Source organism: Trachypithecus francoisi, unplaced genomic scaffold, assembly GCF_009764315.1.
Source record: "Trachypithecus francoisi isolate TF-2019V2 unplaced genomic scaffold, Tfra_2.0 Lachesis_group18, whole genome shotgun sequence".
NCBI lineage: Eukaryota > Metazoa > Chordata > Mammalia > Primates > Cercopithecidae > Trachypithecus > Trachypithecus francoisi.
Window position 1 is genome coordinate 3,291,583 of NW_022681463.1, and position 24,379 is coordinate 3,315,961.

The window sequence follows — 24,379 nt, forward strand, 5'->3', positions numbered from 1 at the left end:
TGTCCCTGCCAGGGCGTGTGCAGTGCACTGGATGTCTAATTTTAGCTGTGAGGTGGAACTGGGCCTAGGTCTTTTGAGGGAGGGGCAGGGAACACTTGCTCAGGGCAGATGTGCCCTGCGGATGTGGTGGAGGAACCCCGGGATTTCAGTGTTGATTTGTGGGGTGCAGCTGTGCAATCCCGGGAGGGTCAGGCCTCCTGGTGGGGGAGCTTGAAGGATGAAGAGGATGCAGGTAGAAGGATGATGCTCTCATTACAGGCGATTCCAGGGGTGAAATAACTTTCCGAAATCATCATTTGTAGTGGAGGGTTTTTGGTTTTGGTTTTGGTTTGAAATCAGCTAAAGCCGAATATGACCTTCACATTCAGGCACCATTTGCTTGTCATCACCTAGGGCAGGGGCTTTCACATTGTTGGGACTTACTTCATCAAAAAAATTATATAACTTGAGATTCTACTTACCCATTCTTTATTAGAGGCAGTCATTTCACTATCATGGTAATATTTTTCTATGCAGTTTATCCAAGGACTTAAGCTGAACCAACTGATGAGCCATAAAATAATGAATTTCACTGGTTTGTTGAGCTTCTGTACTTATGTTTAACTGAACACAAGCTTCCCTCTCATATTCCCTTGCCCCGTTCTTTTTTCTCAACACTCAACCTCTGTAGTAAGCCAGATGCAATTAGAATGGAATGTACAAATTGTTGAATAGGAATACAATGGTGTATCAAAATCTTCTCTGAATCAGAGCTGACCAGGGTCAATATTTCACTTTCTTCCAGTCCTTGAATATAGAAGCACATCTGCAATTATTGAAAGACTTCACCGAAGAGTTAGATATTGTCAATGGGGTGAGTTTGAGTAATTGTCATTCCAAAGAGGGAGAGTCTGCAGATACGTGTGTGTATAATATCATAATAATATTATATGCTATACAAAATAAAAATAATCCATGTTATATAGGAAAAAGGGCCTTCTCAGTCATTAATTCACAATAAAAACAAATTTCATTTGAAAAGTTAAAACAACTGTAACATTTCTAGTATTTATTGACTATGCTAATTTATAGGTGATATGCACATGAATAGGTTTAGCAGACTTTCCAGCCTTTAGTCAGCAGTCTTTGGAGGCAAGGTCACAGCTTCATGACCTGCAGTTGCCTGGGGCACTGGTTGGTGCCCAGCAGGTGTTCAGCTGTCTGTTTATAAATGAAGAGATTGCAACATGGGCACTAGCACAAGACAGTTCTGCACCAGAGCCTGGATTTGTTCAGCTGTTTTGTGCTGTGTGTCCTTGGCCAAGTAACTTAACTTCTCTAATCCTCAATTTTCTAATCCATAAAGTGGAGATATTAAATCCTACATGGTAGGATTATTGTGACAACTGAATGATGTCATGAATGTAAAAGCACCTAGACCTGGCACTCAAAACAGCACTGGAGGACTCTTAATTTTTTTCACTTGATCTTCTTGGCAGACCCATTCACATGGATTCCCTGACTCAAGGGGTGGTGGAGAGAGTGAGGTCAGGCCAATAAATACCTTACTTTCTTAGGGAATACCCCAAAGGTGTGTCCAGTGTGGTATATGCTGTGCGTCCAGCATTGCCTCCTAGCCAGAGGTCTTTGTCTGCAGCACCTTAGACCCTGACCTACATTGACATTTCAATGTTTTCTTCCAAGTGCTCCTTTCTTAGAACTCCTTAAACATCTACAGTCACTAAAATTCGACACTCTGTCATGTTCTGTCACATGTAACCCAGCCCAACTGGCCTTTTGTGGGAACAGTGGGCATATCTAAAAGTCTTATTGCCTTTGCTCATAAAGGCTTATTTATGGACCAGAATTAAAGTGCAATTGGAATACACATATCCTGATTCATAAACTACAGGATTTAGAGGTCTTACCTCTTACTTGCTTGGGAAGTTTTAAAAATTTTGGATCTTCATTCATTTCTTCATTCATTCATTCATTCATTTCAGAAACATTTCCCAGTCTCCTCCTATGTGTCAGGCACTGTACTGGGCCTGGGGATGTAAAGGTGATGAAAAGCAGGTTCCGTCTTTGTCCTCACAGAACGTGGGGCAAAGCCTCACTGGTGGTATTTGGCTGGTTCTTTTTCTGGGCTGGTCCCTCTCTGCCTTTCTCTGATGCTCTTTCCATCTGTCACACACTTCTTAAAGCTTTTTTTTTTTTTGCTTTTTGTTTTTATTTTTATGTCTAGTGATGAGATTTTCCCCTTCTTTCCTGTTGGGTCTATGCTCATGGAGCTACAATAAAGATTCCTTGGTAGAAAAAGTTGATGGAGTTTTTTTTCTGGCTTTGATTCTGCATGATGCTAAAGCCTCTGAATAATTCAGTCTACGTTTCACTACACTGGTGCCTGTTGAGCTCGACGTAGGCAAATGTCTGGGAACGACCCTGGACAGGTGCTTCGCTCTTCCAGGACCTCAATTTTCCAAGCGCAAAAATAAGGCAGCCAAACTCAATGGGTTCTGAATCCACCTTTTGCATCTAATGCTTCATGGTTCTAAAATTAAATAACGGAATATTTTGTCATGGTTTAGACCTCCAGGATCTAATTTCTTGATTTGTGAAGTGGGTACAAAAATGTGTTAGCCTCCCAGGAACATTAGTGTTCTGAGAGGAATCCAGAAGCTTCTAAACATGTCAAATGTTTATTATTATAGATAAGTTTTATTCTTTTCTACGTCAATGGGGCAATAAGGCACAAGATGAGAGGGAGCCCAATGATAGCCCTGTTAAGACAAGTGCTTCCTGCTATTTACATTTTGCAGCTCTGGCAGAGTACTGGGTATTAGGAACTCAAAGAGTGATTTCATAAAGAAAAAAAAAAAGTGTAGTTTATACCAAAATGGAATAAACCCCCTTTTGAGTAACAACAATCTGCATAAATGCTTTAAGAAAGCCTATAATTATGATAAAAATGTTGCTCAAAGTTAAAATTATGAAGCAATCAAGATTTATAAACAGTCTCTCATCGACTTTTAATCATTCTTTCTTTTTTATATACAAACTGTACACAATATATGCTTGTAATATATCATGCTATACATTTTATTTTCAGTAATTTAGCAGAGCAAAATATATGTGAGGTGACATTGAGAAACTAGGTTATATATGCACGTGACTATGGGCATGTAGCTGCTTTCCAGTGAGCACGCACGCATGCACATACACACACACACACACACACACAGACACACACAGTGATAGCTATGCATCTTTTTTGGTATCTTACACAGAAAAGATGCATGCTTTTACTGTATCAGAATCTCTTTAAAACTTTAATTAGTATAGCTCCTTTTGCAATATTTTGGACAAGTACGACATGTATATGAATATTAATTCCCTTTTGCCAAAAAAAATTTAATTACTGGATGACTGAGAGCAAATTTGACCAGATTGATCAATATTTGTCTATACTGGGCAAAAATTGCCTCAGTCGAGTAGCCAGAAATAAACAATATGGTGACCATGTGAAGGGCTGACTTAAAATATGAGTTTGTAAGTGCTGTGATTGGAACTTTCTGTTTAATGACTTTAAAATGTTTAAGCTTAAATTGAAGAGGTTAACATAAGGAGACCCTGATAGAAATAGACAGTTGTTAATTGGCAGGTTTACATCAGGGATCCAAAAACAATTCTAGAAATAGTTTCAGGAATTGCATGAGTGTGGCACCTGGCACCTAGAACTCCTTTCCTGTAGGCCATCCTTGTCTGCTAATGTCAACTTCATGTTTGTCATAGTACCCTCTAGCATACTAGCCCAGTCCACGTAATTCTGGCTTCTTCACTCAGTTGGTCACAGCTACATAAAATGAAACATATTAGAGGGCAAAGAACTAACTCGTAGGTTTAAAATGACTTTTTACGTAAGATTTTATCATCTGAAGATTTGACAGAGAAAGATTAACTATTGAAACTCTATTGACTCGGCAAATAGTGACCTAGGATACATTGATTCTTCTCAGGCAAAGATCCTCAGCTAGCTCTGTGTTCTCTCAAAGGCATCTTATTCCTTTTCTCCTGAAGGCTCACCCATGAGAGCTATATCAGCACCTGCTGGAATTTTGGCTCCTACTTGTAAGAATACATTTCTGAACTTGATCCTGTTGCTGGAAATGTCTCCGTGGAATTCCATTTCACCACAGGTACAACCTCAGATCTTCAAAGGTCTGCTGGATTTCCAGCCTCATCTTCAGCTTCTGTTTCCAGCCCGAGGACACTCCGTTCCCTCCTGCTGTGGGGCCTCCTCACCATCTGCTCTTTGTGCGGGTCCCCTGTGCATGTTCACCTCTCCAAAGTCTCCTCCCAGCCTTTCATCCGGTCCACTCATCTCCCAAACCACATGTTTAAAGAGGTTTCCTCCTCCATCTACATTCGGGTGCCCAGTTTTATTTTCTCATTGCACTATCTACTTTCAGCACACAATATCTATCACAAATTAACTGCAGATTTAGATTTGTGGTTGTTTGTTTCATGTCTGATTTTTCCCATGGTCTGTCTACTCCATGAGGGCAGGGCTCATTGCATTTGGCCCACACTGTGCCTAGTGCTTGGAACATTGAATATGCTCAATAAATACTTGTTGATGCAGGCAGATCAGCAATGATGGGTGGCTATCTATGGTGGAGAGACTGGTATTGGAGTAGCACCCAGCAATAAGCAACGGTAAAACCTGACAAAATGTATGGGGCAACTGTTTTCCAGGGGTGGACAACAGGTGTTCCCTCAGGACCTGTGAATGAAGGAGGACCTGTGAATTCTGGAAATGAGCACCTGCCCTGGTCTCTGCCTGTGAACAATTTCCTGGCATGGCCAGGAGGCTGGAACCCAGGGAGAGCATGGTGGTCCCGCTGAGTTGGGAAAGCACAGGTCAAAGTTTGAAGTACCTGAAGCAACTGGAATCCACAGGGTCTAAGAGTAGAGAGCAGAGAGCCAAGTACAAGATGGTCTGTGGCTGAGGGCTGGGGTCCCCATGAACAAGGCAGAAATAACCAAGGCTTATCAATAGAAGCTGGCAGAGGATTGAGAGTTAAGCAGAAAAACTGGACGTTGAGCAGTGGAGTGCTGCCAGAGTTCCAGTCCTGCCAGGGTGGAGAGATCTGAATGCCACTTTAATACCTGTGGCATCCAGATGAGATGCCAGACTGCCGTAGGTGGCGGGATCAAATGCCAGGGTAAAACTACCCTAGTCCTGCCCTAACAAAACCTAATACCAAGCTCTGCAAAGACATACACGGGATATAGAGGTTGAAAGGTAAGTCTGGCCAAGTTGGAGGGGCTTGGGAAGCACTTTGGACTTCCAGAGATATGCTCACATTCACGGAGATCATTCAGTGATTGAACTACCTGCTGTCATAAGAGTCAATCATGGAAGAAGGAAGGTACCAAAATCCAGTCTCTACAGCATTTTATCCACAAAGTCAGTATCAGTGGAAAAAAAAAATCACCAGACAACTGAGAAGCAGGAAAATGAGATTCATAGTCAAGAGAAAAAGCAGTCAAAAGAAACCAGTCCTGGGATGGCTCAGATGTTGCACTTCGCAAAGATCTTAAAGCAGATTTTACAACATGGTCAAATAATTGAAGTAAAATATAATCTTAACAAGCGAGCAGACTGAGAATCTTAGCAACAAAATGAAAATGATAAAGAATCAAATGGAATTTAAGAATCTTAAAAGTATAATAAATGCAATGAAAAATTTACTAGATAGGCTTGATGGCAGGTAAGGAATATCAGGAGGAAGAGTTGTTAATTAAAAGATATCAGCAGATGTCATCCAGTAAAAAGAACAGAGAGAAAGCTACAAGGAAAAGGGGTGGAGCCTCAGGGACCTATGGCTAATATTAAATGGCCTAACACGCATGGAATTGGAGACCCAGAGGAGAAGCAACTGATATTGGACATCACCTTTTTGGGTTTTTGGCTGGATATGCCAAATAATGACTAGATACTTGCCTAAGTTGATGAAAAACATAACTTTCATATCCAAGACTCTAATCAAACTCCAAGCAGGAGTATACAAAATAAAAAGACCACCATACCTAGGCATATTGTAGTTAAACTGATTAAAAAAAAAAAAGATAAGGGAACACTCCACGTGTGCAGAGGTCTAAGCGGACCCCTGCATAAAATACAACGGAGGCCAGAAACAACGGAAAGGCATGTTTACAGTGATGAAAGAAAAACCCCACAAACTTGTCAAGCCACAGCAATTCTGCATGAAACAAAAACCTCATTCAAAGAAAAGCTGAAAAAAGACGTTTTAACATCAGTGAAGGCTGATGGTATTCCTAGCACAGGCCTGCGTTACCAAAATGCTGCGTTACCAAAATCCCTTCAGGATTATGGGTGCTGGGGAAGAAATGAAGAGCAGCAGACATGGAGGAAGGTGGTTGTTCTTCCTGTAATTTACTTAAAAGAAAATTGAGTGTTTAAAAAGTAAGGCTGCCCCTTTGGAATTAGTGTCGGCTTATCAGATGCCCGAGGATGTCAAATGCCACCATGTCCTTGGCTTCACTCATTCCAGCAAACTGAATGTTTATTTATAGGCGAAGCAAAAATGAAAGACAGGGCGTGAAACAACACAAGGTTGAGAATGATAATGTTTTATCACAAAGCAAAGGGAAGCTCTGGGAGTCAGCGAACTTTCAGGATACCTTGCCAACCATGAGTTGTTAACCCAATCTTCTCAAATTTCTTGAAGACGAAATGCCTATTATCTTCCAGTCAGAAACTAGGTTATGTGGAGGAATTATTGTGTTCTTCAAAAATACAATAAACATGCTGACTTCTCTGTATTATTAGGTTGTTTCTATGCCGATTTCTCAATCTTCCCAAGAGTCCTTGAATGCATTAAAGACAAGGGACAGAAATGTAGAGGGAGGAATCTGGCTCATTTTTAAAATGGAGATTTGTTTGCAATGTAACCTGAGTATTATCTTTCGTATTGCTGCCCAAGGGCATTTGAAATAATTTCTCCTTAAAAGAGGTTCAGGGGAAAGTCTTTAGAGCTGAAGAGTTACTTGACTGTGGGCCTCTCTGTATAATGATAAAATAAAGATGCATTATCTTTGAGAATTAGAAAAAACAGTAGCCAAACATTCACTCTAAGACTTATGTGGTTTTTCTTCCTCCCTTCCCCTGTTTTCCCTTCTCTCCTAGAGATAATTTACTATTTGTAGTTATATGAGTCCTCCATTTTAAATGAATTACAATCTGGAATGAAAGAAAGCATGTTTCATCCTGAAATTTAATACTTGAAAAAAAGAAGTACTTACATCATTGGAATAAACATATTATTGCCTGTGAAGACATCTAGTTTCTCGTTTTACATATATATATATACACACACACATACATATACATTTTTCCTATTTAACATTGGAGCATATTTTTGTTTTACTATCCTCATAGCCTTGGAGGTACAGCACATGCATACACACACACATACACACGTGCATACACATGAATACACACATATACATACATGCACACAGGTACACGCCTAAACATACATACATGTACACGCATGTACACATACATACACACATGCACACATGTACACACACATGCATACACATACACACCCAGAACTCTTTCATCCTCTTTTGATGAGATCGACACTTACCAAGGTCTTTTACTCGAAGCTGTGTTCTCTACCTTTCCTCCTGCCCTCCATAAAATGCTCTCTCAAAAACAAATTCTTCGCATCAATAAAAGCATTTGAAAAAACATGTTTTATGTGCCAGCTGGATAGTAATTTGCAGGGATTCGAAATATTGTTAAAAGGGCAATGCTGAACAAAACGTACATCTTATCTAACTTACGTAGACTTATGTTTGCTTATATTTAAAGAGATGATTGGCATACGGTTGAGCGTTCTTTTTTATTTGCACCATTACTGGATTTTTCTCATGTCTCCTTGATGTTATTCAAGGGCTGTCCATCAGAGCTTTGTATCTTGAAGATGAAATACTCCATGGCCTGTAGTGTGATCCCCACCTGGGAGCTCCTGAGAAACACTGAATCTTGGGCCCCACCGCATGCCCACAAGTCCGCATTCTAAAGGAATCCTGGGAGGTGCACCCCACAGCATAGGTCGACAGATTTTTCTACTAGGTTGATGTTTACTCAGATAGTTTTAGAGAAAAACAATATTTGTGCTTCTTCGTGGCAGGTTTATGCAAGGAATCCCCAGAGAAGTGAATAAGAATTTGTAATTATTGTTTTTGATACTTTTCTGGAATGTGTGTTTATATGCAGTGTTTTACACAAAAAGATTGATTGTTTTATATTTTACAATAACGATAAAAATGCCTTATGGTGCCTCTCCAAGTCCACTGTCTAAGACAATTCATGAGTTATTTTAGGGTCAGACTACTTGAAATGCTAGTTTAGCATGTAAGTACTTATTTAATGTCTGGCTACTGATTACCATCCCATGCTGCTTTGTCCTTGCTAAAATATAAGCCAGTTTTACTGATTTTAAAAAATGTAAACTTGCTCTCAATCCTATGTACTTCCTAAAATAATTGGACATTTGGGTTATAACTCTTCCATTTTAACATTGAGGAAAGTGAAGGAGAATTGAAATAAAGTAAATATCCATGAAATTCTGGTATGGGCTGGGAAGCAGGGACTTGGGGGTACAGCTGAAGACAAGAAACAGCCTCTAAATTAATGTTACCTCTCTCCTCTCTGGATTTCTTAGGCCATTATTTACAAGCTGTCAAATTTTATGGTTGAAGTAATTTGTATAAACTATGCAGTGAAAGCACATTTTATCCATTGATTTCCTGGCAGTTCATGGTTGCCACTCATCTCCTGAAGAACACTTTTCTGCTTTCACAAAGCATAGATTAAAATACCAGTCTTCAATCCTGTCTCTAATGCAGACATAGAGAGGGCAGGTTTTGAGGTTTCGTACTGCTACTCCTCCCAGAGAGCTACAAAAGCAAATAAAAATCTTCCCTAAAGGAAGATGATGACATCCCAGGCTTCAAATTATATCTTCAAAAATTTTAAAAATTACTGTGCCAGTACATAGTGGAAGATGACCAGACACAAGGAGACCAAACACCATTAAATGAGATGAAACAGAAACAAGATACTCCAAAAAACAGAACTACAGTGACTCCAGGCACTGAAGCCAATAGATGAGGTATGCATTATATTTAGTATGTAACAAGAGATTTCGCAAAGCTTTAAAAAAATGAGCAGGGAATTGGAAATCCCAGAAGTAAAACAGAAATTTTTAAGAACTCTGAAGAAAAATTAACTCAATTAAGAAGTCACTGGATAGATTTAAGATCAGATTAGATACAGCTAAAGAGAGAATTTGTGAACTGGGAGACTGTTCAAGGGTACACCTAAAAATCATCATGGAGAAATGAAAAATGAACTTACTTACTTTACAGAAGTAAAAGTAAGAGACATAGAACACACAGTGTGAAAGTTTAACACATGTTTGAGTCTTAAAAAGAGAAGAGAACAAGAAGGGAGAAGGAAACATAGTTGAAAAGATAATGGCTGATAATTTTCCAGAACTAATACAGAACATTGAAATACAGATTCAAGAAACCTGGTATGTCCCAAGTGGGATAAATGAAAGGAAATTCACAGCTGGGTATATTAGAGTGAAACTGCAGAAAACAAAAGGCAGATGAGACTTATAAGCAGCCAGTGACAGCAGGCAGACTACCTTTAGGAACAGTGCCTTCCCCAGCGGGCTTTCAAACAAAAGTAGACATAAGAAAATCGTGGAGTGATGCTTTCAGGCAGGGCTGGGGCGAGGGCAAGGAGATGAGGAGCCTGCCTCTGGTGCACAGTTTAGGGAGATGCCGCAACACTGAGTCATCAGGATGAGGAGTAGCTCTTGACTGTGCTGGAAGAGCCTGCAGATGTCGCCTTTACTCCCAGTATCAGGGGAAGCAGCGGTTTCAGGAGTTTTGAAGCAATAATACGGTTAATCAAATATGAAAACCCTTTTAGCCTAGGCATTTTGCATGTGTTTTTAACGGACCTTAACAAAAATTTGTGAAAGAGCAGAGAAAGGAAAAAAACACCCAACTCTACTACCTTAAATAATCATTTTTATATGACCCTCCTGATCTTTATATGGATGTGCTTTTCCATAGTTGTACAACTGGACCTGGAAAGCTGCATCCATGTGTCCCTGTCCAGCTGGGAGGTGGGACAGCTCCTTTCCCTGCTCCTGGGAGGGACTATGACAGCATAGGGTGTCAGTTTCCCAGGGCTGCCATCACAAAGTCCCAAAACTGCTGGCTTCAAACAATAGAAATTTGTTGTCTCACAGTGTGGAGGCCAGATGTCTGAAATGAGGTGTCCACAGGGCTGTGACCCTCTGCAACTCCGGGCAGGGTCCTCCCTAGCCCCTCCCAGCCTCTGGCAGCAGCGGTCCAGCCTGTGTTTCATGGCTGCACTCTGGCCTTGGCCTCTGTCTGCACGTCGCATCCCCTTTTGTGTCTCTGTCTTCATCTCCTTTTGGGTCTTTCTTCTCTTCTTATAAGGACTCAGGCATATTGGATGCAGGGCCCTTCTTACTCCAGCATGACCTCATCTTAACTAACTCCATCTGCAAAGGCCATATTCCCAGTAAACTCTCATTCTGAGGTGCTGGGGGTTAGACTTCCAAATGGCTTTTGGGGAACCCAATGTGACCCATAGCAGACAGCAAAGCAGAGAAGGCAGCAGTTGACAGCCCTTAGCCTTCTCTAATCCTTGCAGACTCCAAGTGAGACCACTGGGGAGTCTTTCTGCTCACTTCAGTATAACACCTTGTTGGGCTGGAGATTCTTTTTCACTGTTAAGGTGGATTCCAGTGGTTTATCTTCCCAGTAAATAAGAAAGTGTGCTGATTTCATAGAAAACAGTCCCTATCTCACATGTTAATTCAATTCTATGTTTTTCCAACAGAAAGTATTCTTCCCCCCAGCCGCCTGGCATCAGCTTAAATTAACTTCTTACGCTGTCTTAAGAGATCTGAGGATTCTGGGGACTCTGAGTCTGAGGTGGAGCCTTAACATGTGCTCAAGTAAATACCATAGATCTTTCTGAGAATGCAACTAGGAAAATCAGTGGCTTCACTGGTCTTAAAATAATTTGGTCTTTTAAAAAAGGGTTTAAATGTATTAACACAGCCAAAGGTCAAGCTTCGTTTCAACGAATAGTTGAGCATCTTAGTGAGACAAAGCAAGCTGTATGTTTCCATGCATATGCTATAGTTTGAGATTTACCTTTTTTTTGCATGAAAAAGTGAGCACTTGTCAATTACCCACTAGGAAGGCGTTGTGATAGGGAAGTCATTTTTCAATAATTGCCGGAATAAAAACCATTTATGCAAAATGCCGTTTCTGCTGCATGTGTGCCATCAGGCAGCATAGCGTGGCAAGGGGGCCTCCCTTCACTCCTGTCCCACCCGAAAACAGTGTAGTGCAGCATGGGTTTGAATTCTCTAGGAAAGAAAATGCTAACTAAAGTTAAAGTTGCTAATCTTTACCATACTCAGTCTCTGCAAGGAATGCGATATTGCCTGCTTTTGCCCTATGAGATTTTAGGTGTATAAAGATGAAAGAATAAATCAATTCCACTTTCCATTTTCCTCCTCTGGGCAAATGTCACTACTGTGCACTGGGCTGAGGCTTCTATCTCTTCCTGCCCACCTCCCACCCCTCCTTCCTAGTTGAAGGAGCACAGGGCTGTGGGTGACTGGTGCCGGCCAGAGGCTTGAGCCCAAGGGCCACCGGCAAGTCTTTGTCTTGGAAACCACTGAGGTGTGAGAATCCGGGAACTGCAGCTTCCCATGCATTTTGGAAGGGAAGAAACACATGCACCCAAACCTACTGCTGGCAGCTTCGTACTGCACCACCATTTTGTGATTGCCGTGGGTGCTGACGCAGTTTGTAGCTCCCCGTTCTCATGCTGACGCTGATACAGTTTCACCACTGCCCACATCTGGAAAGCAGGGACTTCTGGCACCAAGCGCTATGGGAATGATTTAACGCAAGCACCAAACGCTGATGCTTTAGATCCATCTTGCTTGGTTTTATTCCTGTTTCTCTTCCATGCACACATTTTATGTGGAATCCACCCAGATGGCAAGAGGGTTTATTGAAAATTTTTTATGAATCTGCTCATTTTTATCACCATGAAACTGTATTTAAAGAAGATAAATTATTTTTCTTTGCATTCAACAACCCCAGCTTATCCCCCAAATAATCGGACAGAGTAATTTAAGGTGATTGAGGGTTTAACCGTGAGCTTTCTTGATGAAGGAAATGTTCTGCGTCTGGTCTGTCCCCGGCTGTGGTCACTGGCCACACATGGATGCAAAGCACTTGAGGTATGGCGAAGGCAACAAAGGAGTGCATTTTTAATTTCATTCAATTTATGGAGCTGCTGCCTTGAACGTCCCGGGTGTAGACACACTGAGGCTGGTGTGGTTGTTCATCTTCCTAACAGAGCTCCTTAGCAGGGAAAAACATATTTTAGATTTCCTTCGAATCAATGGTTTTGAAACGCTTGTAATACTTGTCATGCTCATGAAGGAAATTCATCCTATTTTATAGCGGAAACACAGGAAACGGAGTTATGGAGACTGTCTTAGGATGTAGGAGGATTCATTTATTTATTTATTTTTTTGGTCGATGATTATAGATGTAAAAGTGACTCAGTTTCTTGTTAATTCCCCAGGTAGCTTTTACTGAGACCCTTGCTTGAAGTAGGAGATCCAGGCTCTGGAGATGGAGCTGGGAGAAATAATAGCCTCATGCACACAGAGCTCGCTCCACACTCCCTCCAACTGGCTCCCAACTCCTGACACCCACGCTGTCTAGAAAGTTCTTCCTTCTGACACATGATGTGTGTGTGGCTCTTCCCTTTCCTCCCTGCCTCTCTACTGGGATGCCCCTCATCTCAGAGCTGTGCCTGCCTAACCCCCGCTCTCACTCCCTTCACTTGCCATGATTTTCTACAAAGCACAGATCACCATTGGACATGGGCACGAGGCGGCCTTACTTGGTACTGGTGTGTGGGGGTACATTTTGGCCAAGTGAAGCCCGAGACCCCTGCTTGGCAGCCGGGCAGGAATGTTGAAGAGCCGCTGTACGAGAGCTCTAAGGAAAGGGAGACAAGTAGGGGGTGAAGCTGTCCTGCGGCTGAGAGAGACCACCGGGAGAGTGAGGGCCGCTGGAGGAGGAGCGGTGAAGGGCACTGCATGGGTGTACCCAGGATTTGGAGGTCAGGGAAGGAGGAGAGAACCTGCAAAGGAGACTGAGAAGGCAGAGAAGCAAGAGAGGGTGGGATCCTGGAAGTTGGTGAAGAAAGAAGGATAACTGCCCACTCCTGATAGAAAAGTCAGACAGAGAAAGAATTGGCCCTGGACCCAACTGTGTGGAGTCAGTTCTGTGGACCTTGGCAAGTGCCGCTCAAGTGAGTGCGGGTGTGATCAGCAGAGAGCAGGAGGAGGTGAGGTGGAGACTGGGCACAGGCCAGCCTGGAGGGCTTCGCTCAGATAGGGAGCAGGGAACTCCATTATTTATAAAAGCAGATGGCCAGCATGCACAATGCCATTTGCAACTGAGATATCCATGATGACGGTGTGATTTTCTCACATGTGATAAGAATGTAGTTGACCCAGTGTATGTATGTAGATTCATCCTAAATAAATGATTGGATTAGGATTCCTAGGATTTTTGCCTAATTTAAAATATATGCTAATCACTGGTCAATATACATATTTTCAAATAAATCTGTTTGAACATAACAAAAAAAGTAGGACGGGAAAATAGCGTCAGTAAGCCCAAATTGGAGTGATGTAGAGTGTGAGGGGGGCTGGAGAGACATTCCCATTTTTTTCTCCCAAAGTTACATTTAGATCCAGAAAGAACTTTGCTTACTAAAAAAAGAAATTCCAGAATCCTCTTTCGGAAAATTTTGAAATATGAGGTTCAATTTAACCTTTCTGGAAGACTTCAAGACATTTCAAGATGGACATTTTTGTGCCGGTAGAGAAGTTCCTTCTGTCTGTGATACTAAGAAAGAAAACCTTCTCTGCCTGAAATTTGCCTTAGAAAACAGGCAAGCACTACACTTTGATGCCTAAGATCCATCTTTCTCAGTTTTATCAGTGTCTCTCCTATGGACACCTTCATGTGGAATCCAGCCAGATGGCAAGAGGGTTTATTGCAGTAATTTTTCAAATTTGAAGTCATTTTATTTTTCAAAATTTTCAAATTCGAAGCCGTTGTATTCGAGCCATTCAAAATGGCTTCAAAAATGCCAAGGGCTGTTTCTGTAGTCCTGACCACCCAAGACCATCCATCCCACCCAGAAAGGTGTTCCGGAGGTCTGAGACAGAGTGGGGCAACAAGGCCTCCACATCAAGGCAGGAGCTGTGCTCATCCCTGCCTTCGACTGCTGCAAACAGAATGGCCCCTTCAGCTTTGACCAGCTATTGCTGGATCTTTCCAAATGGCTCAAGTCATAGAGCTCCACGGTTCACGGGTAGCAGCAGTTACTTTGCTGCGGGTGTCCTGGTAGACGTAGTCAAGCAATGGTTCTCATCCCATGTTTGCTTGTTTGACCAAACAAGATAAGGTGGAAGAAACAACAGGATAGCTTGCCCACAGCCGGAGAGAACACGGTCCGGCCCTTCTCTGCAGAGCAGCCACGGATCTGGGAGACGGATGTTTCTGAGACACCCTCAACTCATGAAAGAGCCCGGCACGTGTGCCAAGTGATTCCCAGACAGAAACGACGACGGGGAAACAATACCGAGGTATAAACTTATGCATTTTCATTGTAGGTATATTTTAGCTTTCAGTTTTCAAAGAGTCTTTTGGATCCCAGTAGAGGCAAAAGATTGAGAGAAATAGTTTTTAATGCCATGGTTGAAACTGTTATCAGTAGGTTTGGGAAGAACACCCTCCCTAGATTTGATATGGACTCACCTGGTCAGACAGGAGCAGAGGCACACTCGCAGTGGGAAGGGAGAAGGGTTTAAATAAAGGGAATATTTACAAATACGTGGGCAGAATGAGGGAGAACCAAGAGCAACTAGGAAGCCTCCTGGGGCTGGTGTCAGTGGGTGGGCACCATTGTCTCCCCTCAGCGGCAGGGAAGGGGAGCTGACCTGGAGACGCGGAGAGAGCTGGGTCTAAGAAAGGGCTGTGCACCACGGCCACTGGTGGAGACACGGAGAGAGCCAGGTCTGAGACAGGGCTGTGCATCACGGCCACTGGTGGAGACACGGAGAGAGCCGGGTCTGAGAAAGGGCTCCGCACCATGACCACTGGGGGGAGGCGGAGAGAGCTGGGTCTAAGAAAGGGCTGTGCACCACGGCCACTGGTGGACACATGGAGCTGCGTCTAAGACAGGGCTGTGTACCACGGGCACTGGTGGAGACACGGAGAGAGCTGAGTCTAAGAAAGGGCTGTGCACCACGGTCACTGGGGGAACGTGGAGAGAGCCGGGTCTGAGAAAGGGCTGTGCACCACGGCCACTGGTGGAGACGTGGAGAGAGCTGGGTCTGAGAAAGGGCTGTGCACCACGGTCACTGGTGGACACGTGGAGCTGCGTCTAAGATAGGGTTGTGCAACACGGCCACTGGTGGAGACGCAGAGACAGCTGGGTCTAAGACAGGGCTCTGCACCACGGCCACTGGTGGACACATGGAGCTGCATCTAAGACAGGGCTGTGCACCACGGCCACTGGTGGAGATGCGCAACAGCTGGGTCTAAGAAAGGGCTGTGCACCACGGTCACTGTGGGGACGTGGAGAGAGCTGGATCTAAGAAGGGGCTCTGCACCATGGCCACTGGCGGAGACACAGAGAGAGCTGAGTCTAAGACAGGGCTGTGCACCACGGTCACTGGCGGTGATGCGGAGAGAGCTGGTTCTAAGACGGGGCTGTGCACTACGGTCACTGGCGGAGACGTGGAGAGAGCTGAGTCTAAGACAGGGCTCTGCACCACGGCCACTGGCAGAGACGCGGAGAGAACTGGGTCTAAGACGGGGCTGTGCATCACGGCCACTGGTGGAGACACGGAGCTGCTGATCTGCAACCCCAGGAGCGACCAGGGGATACAGGCCCCAACTCCCCACTCTTCCTGCCCTCCAGGTCCCTGCCATCCTTCCCAGTGATAAAACCCACGCACAAGCCAGAGTGCCCTGGAAATCAGCTTCTGGGACTCAGAGGAGGGTGGAGGACAGGGGAGGGTGGAAAGGGGGCTGCAGGGCTGAGTGCAGAGTGCCCAGCTCGGCTCTGCGAGGGGAGCTGGACTCCCCTTCCCCTCCCTTGGCGCTGAGTGGGGTGCGGTTGGGGAAATGATGTACACCCTAGGATTCAAGAACACGTGCACACACGGCCTGGGTGGGTGCAACTCTGGGGATGTGACGGCCACACAGAAGCGTGTCCGGTTCTAAGGCCTGCTGTCCAGGCAGGGAGGGCTGGAGGTGGGCTTCTGAGTCTGGGCATCTCCAGGGTGGCCCTGGAGAGCACTTTGTGTCCATCTTGCCCTGAGAAGGGTGCGTCAGCATGGAGCCATCACGGCGGGCCTGGCCCTGTTGCTGAGGCAGATGCAGGGCCACAGGCTATGTGTGTGTGGTTGCAGAGCTTCAACTCTCATTTGACAAATTTCAGAGCGATCTCGTGCACCCAGAGCCGTTTGCATCACTGAGGCCGTTTCTAAGGCGGGAGAGACAGTGTGACCCTCACACAGCCACCTCGGGAAAGGCGGAACTACCTGCCCAATTGGTTCTCGGCAAGGGCCCCCGATCCTCAACACATGGGCCGAACGTCCCCGCCACTCGGTAACTGGGTGACCCAAGGCAAGTTACTTAACTTCTCAGCCTCACCTTCTCATCTGAATAAATGGATAATCTTATGGTGAGAATCAGCACAGTCTCTGATTCATGCTAAGCATCAAGAAAAATAGCCTCTATTTTGCTGTTGGTTCAACAGGAATAAGCCCATCTTCCGATAATAAATGCAGTGACTGGCGCGTTGTTTGAAGACGTAAACCTGGTATCATTAATCTGTTAGATTTTTGACCTTGGGAAAATCTCTTTCTGGTTCTCAGGTGGTTTTATCAGCGGAATAAAGTATTTGGACAGGACGAGATAATCTGTAGGCTCCAGTTCTGATATGTTCTGCATTACAGGGAAAGACAAGAGGACCACTTGGCCAGAGGACACTGGGCAGGTCCCTTTAGGTCTCTAATACATGAGGGAGAACTGCCTGGGTATGAGGGAGATGGGAGATGGAGCAGAAAAGACGAGTCCCAGATAAGAAGCCCAAGGAACAAGAGACCCCTGAAATGGGTCTCATCCTCTAGGTTGGGACAGGAGGGCTCTGGGTCATCCTCTGGGTTGGGGACAGGAGGGCAGTGGCTCATCCTCTAGGATGGGGAGAACTTTTCTCTTGGTTCTTGTAATAGTGCTAGAAAGCAAGTATGCTTCCCTGTTCTTGGGACCTAGACTCACACACACATGGGTGAACAGGGCCACACTCCAATGTGCTTCTGCTTCCCTGAGACCCTGCAAGGAAGGAAATGCAGAGCCCTCACCAGGCAGGCCTTAAGGGTCACTGCTTCCCACTTCTCCTGGCAGCTGCCCTGAGGGTGCATGGGTCATTCTGACTGTCTGCAGGTTCCAGGAACTAGGCCTCCTTCCACAGGGAGAAGGACATTCCACTAGCAGGGATGGGGCCGCCAGGGCAGCAGAGACCCCGGCTTGTCCTGGAGAGACACCTCCTGTGGTCTTGATTACCACAGAAGCCCAGACCTTCACACACCAGCGGCCAAGGTACAAATAACTTACTCATCCCTGAAACTTTACGCAATGAGAGGTCAGTCACTGCTTAGATTCCAAACATAACACTAAGGCCTAGATTAAAATAGATTTATTCAGCTGTCAGATTTCTATCTAAGGCCAACAAACTTCTTTAGGCAATTAGTGACCAAAAAAAGAAAAAGGCAAAAAATTAATATTTACTTTTACAGTCTCAGATTCCATAGGGACATTGTCCAGGGGAATTCCCAGGAGTCTCGTGGAGAGGGTCAATGAATGAGTTTGGGTGTGGGTCATCTAGGAGTCGTGGAACCCAAAACCAGCTTGTGTGCCAGAGGCTGCTTCCAGGCGGAGCAGCAGCACAAAGCTGCGCCTAGGTAAGAGCCTGGGATTCCCGTGGGATTTGGAGAGCGCAGGCATGAGGCATGGACTGAGATTCACCCTGCCAGCCAAGTTATTTCCTCTGCACAGCGTACTGAATGTGCAAAAGCTGGCCTGCCTCCATTTGGAATCAGAACATCAGAAATGATTCCTGGTGTTGCTTTTTGATTTTAATGGATCATGAGCAGAATTCCATAGAAGAGGCTACAGCAGGAGAGCCTGAAGCGGGGGAGAGGTGACGGTCACAGGGGATTCTGGCCATTGTGCCAATGCGCTGTGAGGGACGGCGAACCCTGAGCAGTGAGTGCAGACAGGGGTGTGGGACTGCTGCTTCCAGATACACAATAGCTACTCCCGTTGCTGCCCAAACTGGGGTCGGTATCTACTGGGCCTGCGAGAATTAACGCCTTACTAATGACCATGAATTTAGACAGAGAGAGAAGAAGAACCAGGCCTCTTTAGTATTTGGGACATTCCAGATTTAGGGATATGGAGGGCTGTACTTATTAGGTCATGGACTTTGTCCATGTGGACACACATTGGGTTGGAAATGGCCCTTTTCACAAAGCATGCCTTCTTTCCTTGTCCCGTGTGTCCTCCTCGGCGAGAGCTTGCAAGAGTCACAGTTCCTGACCCCTCTGCAGCTGGGATTCGGCACACCACTTCCATTTCCCCACTAGCTTCTCTTACCTATGGAGATGTCAAAGCAGGGGTAAAGTGGGCACGGGCACCATCTCCTTGCTGCAGGTGGCCATCTCCTGCTTCCAGGAGGGGCTGCACCGTTGGACACTCCCACAGCACTGCCCCTGCACCAGCAGTCCTGTGTTGAGGAGTGGGTTTGTGTGGAAAGGTGGAATGCCCAGCTGAATGGCTGAGTGGCATTTGCAGCTCCCTGATCCTGGTTGTATGTTTTTGACCTGAATCTGGTGGTTTTGGTGCACCTGCTTCCCCATTTTCGACTTGTGGCAGAGGCTGTCAGTGGGTCAGGTCTTTGGGGTTCGAAGAGCCAATCCTAGAGGTCCTACCAAAGCCCTGTCTGCCAGCCCTGCTCCAGGGGGCCCTCAGCTCGCCCTGGTGCCTCTGTGGTGGGTTCTGTTGCTTTTGCTGAGCCATCAATGGTACAACTCACTGCTCCCTGAGGAGGTGGAATATCTTTGTTCATCTATTTATTCATTTGTTCATTGATTTATTAGTTCTTTTATTTATAACGATAGTTAAATAACTAGAGTATGTTAGTTTTTATTTAACTTTAATATAGTTAAAGAGTTAAATAACTATATTATAGTTAAATAAAAGAACTATTTAACAGTAACAACTTTTATTACTAACGCTGAACACCTATGACTTGTAGGTGCTTTCCCAAGCTCTGGGGACATAGAATTAAATAAGACTTAATATTTGATGAGACGACATCCTAGTGGAGGACCCCAGCAGACAGCCCCTCCATTGAACATGTCCCAGGCAATAGTGGAGCATGGTCCTGCTGGGCACAGAAGGTGGCTGCAAGGAAAGGTTTCTGGGAACCATCCCAGAGGGAAAATATCAGGACATTTACACAGAAGCACAAGGATAAGTGAGAGGCGCTGTTAGGGAGCAGAGTGGAATCCTGGAAGGGCGAGGCTGACTTTCAAAGGCTTCATGAAGGTCATGCTTGAGCAGAGAACTGGAGGGAAGAAGAGCTGCAGGTTGGTGGAGAAGAAGGAAACGACAGTCATGGCCACGACTCACTGTGCTCAAGAGACTTTTCTAACTCTTCCTCATCATGGGGTTCAAGGGTGAAGCCACCAGAAGCAGCTGATTCTTATGCCAGGCTCTGGTCTTCCCTGCAGCCACGGTCTTCCATCTCTGCAGGCCTCCTGGGCTACAGCCCGGGATCAGATTCCAGGCCACAGGAGGGGCTGCAGTGGTGCCTCTGAGGTCCTTTCCATGCCGTGCTCTGCGGATGTTCCTCCGCCTCTCTTCTCTCCACCAAGTTCAAATCCTCATTCCACTTTCACGAAGCCCCCATGGGCTCTTGTGGACCAGGTCACACCTCGGAATTCCTTTCTGAATTCCTCATGGCAAGCCCTGGCAGGACACCTGGCTCTGGGCCCACTGCCACGGCTGTCATTGCTCTGTGTGTTCTCACTTGGCCCTTGATGGTCAGCCCTGCAGAGAACCCCTGTCTGTCACAATTTCATCCTGCCTGGCACGTCCGCACTGTGTGGCATGACCACGTGCCTGATTATTCAGCATAAGCCACTCAATTCACAGGCATTCGCTGTGGCCCTGCCATGCACCAGCATGGATATTACATTGAGTAAGAGGGAGGCTCTCTTTTCTGTTGTCATGGACTTGGGGAATCCAGGTAATTACCCAGGAGGGTGGTCATCCAGTGCAGATAGCAGAAGGGTGAGCAATTGAATCCAGGTGACGAGAGCTGGCATGGAGCTCTTTCCTCGGTGTGATGAGAGACCAAGGGCCTCGGACACTAACAGCAGTGGTAGGTCGCTGGTGTCAAAGAGGCTCCAGGGGCACCATCTCCTCTGACACCCACTGCAGGTGTCCCTGCATCTCGTGGACAAGGAAACAGAGGCACACGCGGCTCAGGAAGTCACTCAGGTGTGCAGGTAGGAAACAGAGGAGTGAGAATTTGACCAAGAGCTCCGTCTGAGTCCCGAGGCAGGAAGCTCTCCCAGGTGGGCTGTTGGGAAGGGAGAGGGAAGAGCAGGTGCAAAGTGAGGAGGCACGGGACACAGGAAACCAATGCAAGTTGCAGGAGGATGGCTCCCCATGCCTCGAAGAGCACAGGGTGCATGGCGGGCGTCCAGCAATGCCAATGCCCTGACAGCCACAGTGGCTCCCGGGTGTCTGCTGAAGGTTCTGAGAGGAGCCATGGGTGAGAGCAGAAGGCTCGCGGGCTGGTGTGTCTCACACCTGTCCAGATCATCGCGCTGCTGCTTGCGGTGTTGAAACCTTTGGCAAAACCGAACACCCCGAGCCTCAGTTTCCCTAGCTGCAAATCAGGAGTAAAATACGTACTTGGTGGCACTGTTTTGTGCGGAGGAGACAGTATGTATGGAGTGGGAGCACAGTGCCGGGCAAACAGTGGGTGCTCAACAAATGAGTACGGTTAACATCCCACACTCAGCACACAGCTCCCCAGGGCCCAGAGAAGCCCTCTGGTGGGGTGAGAGCCGCTCCCGCAGGCCCTGTCTCCACCGTAGGCCAGCGCTGCCATAAAGCACCCTCGCACGATGGATTTTATTATTGGCATCTTACATCTTTCTGGTAAGTGATGATGCTGTTTATTATAACTCATTAAATTTAATGATCAGCAGGAATCACAAAACAAGAACAAAATTTACCCACACGTGGTTCTCTCTTTATGGGTTCATCGTTCCCAGTGGGACCCCTGAGGGAATTTACTGAATTGAGTGTTTCCTGCTTTCTGAGCTCTGTAAACCTTGATTTAACATGGACCTGCGGGAAGGGGAGGTGGAAAGCGGCCCCCATCTCTCAAAGATGCTGAAGTCCATGCCTGTGCATCTCCAGCAATCTCATGGGCCTGTGCACAAACTTCTCATATGTATTGACGGCTTTTTTTTTTTTTTTTTTTTTTTTGCCACATGCAAAGGGGTCCGCTCCTTTTGTATTGACCTCCTGCACTCTCCAGCCAGGCCTGTGAGCAGAGGAGGAGCCGCAGTTCGCAAGATGCAGACAACAGTCTTCTCAGGGCCCAGCGCCCAGCCCAGCATGGCTTTGGGATGCATACCCCTTACTCTCCCAGGGAGCGGTAAAAACAAAGCGCACACACACGCACAGCCCTGTGAGTCTACTGCACGCGCAACTGTGCTGAAACTCCTCATTGATTTTAGTTCGTGGGGTTTGGCAGTTGTGGCATTTTGCTTGGACTTTGACTTCATTTGAAACTCCACGGGTGAGAAAATATGTCAATCAAATTGTTTTCTTGAGAATGAGGCTTTTGCTAACAGGCATAGAAACCTAACCTGTGTGATAAAATAAGACAGTTTCTCCTGGACGGAAGGGGTGAAGTGTGGATCTTTAGAAACTCTGGGAAAATTTGAACAACAGTAAACTCCGAGAAGCTGCTGAGAATTCATCTCCGTCACCTTCTTGCTGGCAGTTCCAGTTTTGGGGGGATGAGTCAACAATTCTGTGTGTGGCAGTGACTGTTCCCAGAAGGTAGCCATCCACCTGGACCCTTCTCCCCAGCCTGTTCCACTCCCCATGCTCCAGTCACCCCCTCGGGCAGAGCCAGCATTGCTACCATCTGGGCCTATCTCAGGTGCCCTCTCAGGCACGAATCATGAGAGTCGGCTTCTTGAAATTCACCTGCTCTTTTAAACAACATTCAACTCACACCAAGTCTCAATGGAGGCCCTTGTCATTCACCAGATGTTTTGGGCAACCTTGATGACCAGCACCAAGGTTTCTGGGCTTCTCTCTGTGTCATATCAGGACAGATGTCTTCGATCCCTGTTCCAAATTATTGGCCATTTTCTAGGGACCTGGTGTGGCAGAGAGAAACTGAACACTGTTGCAGGGCTGAGTTAAGTCCTGCAGAACAGGCTGAATATAGAGGCAATGGGTTTGCTGGGTCAGATGTAGAACAAAGGTTTCAGGCATAAGGGACATTGGTTCTTGTCCCATCCACCACTCCCCACCACTCTGATCCATGCCGACAACTCAGTTTGGGGGCAGAAGCTATTTTTATTGGGAGGTTCATATGTAATTTGATGTCTCTTATTTGTATCCACATATTTCCCCCTAGACAGTTCTAGCCTTCAAAAAAGAAATGAGACTCTTCTTGTTCATCTGATAACACCGCTTCTTAAAAGCATCAGTTTCTTTGTATGTTTTTGAGGGAGCTGAACTACCTGCTCTGTGAGGCATCCCCCAGTCGGCAGCCTGGGTCAAGGGACAGGTAAGACCCTGCGAATGGCCTTTGCTGGTCATGAAACATCTCTTCATGGTTGATTTACTGGGGGCAGCGTGTGACTTTGGGGTTAAATTTTCTTGGGATATTTGGCCAGCTCTGCTGCAACTGGGAAGTGTCTGCTGGTGCCTGCTGGTCTCTGGTGCACAGGCCTTTGTCGCCTTCTAAGCTGGCCCCACACAGCTCACCCTCATGGCTTCCGACGCTCTGACCACGTCATCCCCTGCTTTCCTTCCCAGCTGTGCTGGTTTCCCTGATGTTTCTCTTCACCAGGTTGGCCCCAACTTCAACAAGGCCCTCTCCCGTACACCACCCCTGCCCCCACTCCAGCCTAGGTCCTGCTCACTGGGCAGCCTAGAAACCTCTGGGTGGAATCTCTGAAGGAAAGGACACTCGGGCCAGTGTGAGCACAGCGGAGCCGTGTAGATGAGACCCAAACAACTGGCCATTCATCCGTGAGTGAAAATAATGTAGACACGGTCCTTGAGACAGAAAAGGATTAATCCACAAACAAAATCCGCTAATTTTATCCTATGAGCAATGCAAAACATTTCAGGGGATCTTAAATCTTAAGACTTGCAAGGTCGGTTTGTCGTTTCCCTCCCGAGATACTGCTCCTCCTTTTTGAGAACCTAACCATCCTTCCAAATCTTCTGCCGAGCTCCCACCGGGCAGCTGGGTGGAAATGCTTCTGCACACAGAGGCAAGGGTTCCCATGCCCATGAAGGCTCCGCTGAACCTGCAGGTCCCTGATGGTGGCCATGGTGGGGATTCAATGCCCACAGTCCCATGGAGAGACTCCTTCCTTAGGGCCTCGTAGACATGCGCAGCATTCCTTTCTGAGTGTAGCTCAGTTCTCAAGAATTTCTACCCCTGGTTCTCCGGAGAGCACCAGACCCGAGGGCACAGCAGTGCTCCTGCCTCCGCCAGTGGACAATACTGGCTGCTTCACTTGCACTGGCCCACGGTGCCTGGGCTGTCCTCCCTCCCTGAGTTGTCCTCCCTCCCTCTGAGCTGTTCTCCCCCCCTCTGGGCCATCCTCCCTCCTGGTTAGGTTGTGCTCCCTCCCTCTGGGCTGTCCTCCCTCCTTGTTGGGCTGTCCTCCCACTCACTGGCCTATCCTTCTTCCTGGCTAGGCTATCCTCCCTCCTGCTGTGCCATTCTCCCTCCCTCTGAGCTGTCCTCCTTCCCTCTGGGATGCTGTCCCTCCTGGCTGGGCCG

At 46.2% G+C, this 24,379-nt stretch overlaps 1 non-coding gene across 1 annotated transcript; it reads right to left on the minus strand.

The window, feature by feature from the left end:
* Positions 1-333: 333 nt before the first annotated feature.
* On the minus strand, positions 334-394 carry LOC117063808. The gene has a single exon (XR_004429092.1). It is a non-coding gene; the product is annotated as a small nucleolar RNA SNORD44 (small nucleolar RNA).
* Between the last annotated feature and the right edge of the window lie 23,985 nt (positions 395-24,379).